Source organism: Neomonachus schauinslandi, chromosome 11, assembly GCF_002201575.2.
Source record: "Neomonachus schauinslandi chromosome 11, ASM220157v2, whole genome shotgun sequence".
Taxonomy (NCBI): Eukaryota; Metazoa; Chordata; class Mammalia; order Carnivora; family Phocidae; genus Neomonachus; species Neomonachus schauinslandi.
In genome coordinates, this window is record NC_058413.1 from 26,505,345 (window position 1) to 26,508,244 (window position 2,900).

Below are 2,900 nucleotides of genomic sequence, written 5' to 3' on the forward strand. Positions count from 1 at the left end.
CGCCCGCCGGGCCGCGCTGCGCGCCGAGCCCGGGCGGCCCCGCTCGCCTCGGGCCGCGGCGCCTCCGCGAAGCCCCTCCCCGGGGCCCGCCCGCAGCCGCGCCCTTGTAGCTCCGAGCCCGCCTGGCGGCCGGCGTGGACCCGACCCGGAGCTCCCTCCCGCCGGCCCGCCCGCCCGCAGAAGCAGCATCCGTTAGCGCCCCCTCTGCTGTTCTGAACCTCACTCTAGGCCCACTCCGACAAAAATACACATTTAAAAAAAGATCCTAACCCCCCCCAAAGAAAGGATTAAAATGAGGAAGCGGGATTTTACAGGCCGTTCGAGATGCGGTAATCACAATTTCCCCTTCCACCCCTTTAGGATCTGTTTCTTGGCGACTTGGGGTTTTTTTGTTTGTTTGTTTTTTTAAGGGTCCAAAAATAAGGAAAGGGGAAATGCTTGGTCAAGTGAACAGTCCAGGTCTAAAATAGGTCCTTCCCGCTCCCCCATCCCAAAGAGTCAAGAGAATTGTAAAATCGGGTTAAAGAACGGGGGAAAGGCCTTCTTGCACATTTTCCAAGAGCATCTCTAAGGTCCCAAACCCCGTAATTGTGAATTATACCCACCTCTGCATTGATAACTCTCCCATCTAGTTCCACTCCCAGAGACTAGTTACCTCTCTCCTGGAGACTAGGAAATCAACAGAATGGCCCATCTCAACGTAATCATAGAACTATAGAATTTTAGAGATGAAAGAAATTTAGAGATCCTTGGTCCAAACTCTTAAGCTAGGACAGGGCTTCAAAGATGCTTATGTGACCTGCCCAAGATTATACAGCAAAGCCCTAGTCTGCACGCCCTGTCCCCTTCTTTTCCCTAAGAAACCGCTGACCTTCTAGTACCTATCATTGAGAGTTGATTTTTTAAATACTTATTTCCTTTTGTTCTCAATCAATGTTTAATGGGGGGAGGGGAGGACTGAACACCTTTCTCTAAGGAAGTGTCCTTTCTTTGTTCCTTTCATCATCTTCACTAGGAGGTTTGACTCTACCACATATGTGTTTATCCCCAGACATTTTCTATTGCAGTAACTGGGGGAGGGCAAAGGGAGTGGCAAATTGCTGCATATTTAATACTACACATTTATTCCCTGCTGCTTTTCAAATGGAGAGGAGTATTTTTGAGAATGCCTTTTAAAAAGAGAAGAGGATAGTACGCCCTGAAGCAGTTGGAAGTATTTTCGAATGACAGTTGTTTTCTTCAAGTTAGGGAGGATAACCAGTTGAAAAGGCTTCCAAAATAGAAAAACAAAACAATAACTGTCTCTCAGAGAGATAGCAGCATATTAGCCATTCCTTTTTACTTAGTATTTAGTTACTTTTGATTTTTTAAAAAAGCAATAGTTAAAAGAACCAAAAAAGGATAAAAACACTATTCACAGGAGAAAGTTACAATAAAAAAAAAAATCTTAGTGAAACAAGGGAACTATTCCACTAGAACTTCGAATTTCCAGAACTTTTGCTAAATATTTCTCTGGATCACTTTTAGTAAGAGGCTTCAATTCTCCCTATTTTGTGGCATTACTACATTTATGGAAAAGCTGAAAAGGAGGAGGATTTTTTTTTCCTTTCTATCCCTGACATTGCTCTTCACTGTACTGTAAGTTCCAGGAGGGGATTCTGTCTTCTTCTTCTTTTTTTTTTTTTTAAACAATTGCATTGCCAGCGCTTACAGTGCCTGATTTATAGTTGTCTTTAGTAAATGCTGCTAAATGAGTCAATAAACACTATAAATTCAAGTCCTCCTCCACTTTATACCTATTGTCTCTTAGCTTAATCTCTTTACTTGCAATCTCTTACCTCTCCAATCCATTCGGAACGCCAACATCCAGATAGCTTTTCAAAGCCCCCGACTTAGCCATTTTATGAAGTTTGTAAGAAAAAAACAATGGAAAACTTTCAGTGTTCTTTTTAAAAATGCAGACTACTAAATTGTATATGAAAAAGTTAATTGTGTGTAAAAAGATGATAACCAAAAAACTCAATAATCTTTTCATTCAGGGGGTGCCTGGGTGGCTCAGTGGGTCAAGCTTCTGCCTTCGGCTCAGGTCATGATCCCAGGGCTTTGGGATGGAGCCCTGCCTCTGGGTCCCTGCTCAGTGGGGAGTCTGCTTCTCCCACTCACTCTCCCTCTGCCCATCCCCCCTCGTGCATGCTCTCGCTCTCTCAAATAAATAAGATCTTTAGAAAAAAATCTTTTCATTCAGAATTACTACTTAAATACTGTGTACCAGACATTGGACTATAATTTGAGGATACAAGGAAAAGGGAGATACCCTATGAGTTTATACTCTCTCTAGAAAGTTGGTTATTATACAAATAACTAATTATAATATTAATAAGCATTATAAAAAAAGAGCCCAGCCTGCAATGAGAAGGTAGACCCTAATCAAATGAGAAGGTGGGGAAGCCATAAAAAACCTCATTCATTTCTCACTCTCCAGGACTTAACTAAGGGCTTACTTCCTCAGAAAGAACCTCCTGACTTCTCTAATCCACATCCCCATATATCCTTCATGGGTAGCATTTTTCTCAGTTTCTGTTTCCTCAGTTGTTTGTTTTCTGTTGTTTGATTCATGCCTACCTCTACTACCAATCTGAAAGCTCTGCAAAAGTAGAAAGCACATCTTTTTGGACACCACTGTATCCCCAGCTCCAAGACAGCGGTACGTAGCAGCTGATCAACAGGACCAGCTACATTCGGGGCCCACTGAAAAATGAAAAGGTGGGGTGCCTTGTTCAAAATCATGAAGGATTTCAAGATGGTAACAGTAGAGGAACCCATCATGGGGGCCCTTGAAGCATGGGACTGTGTGCAACTACACTACACAGGCTGAATGAGTAAATGAAAGTTGAGATCTG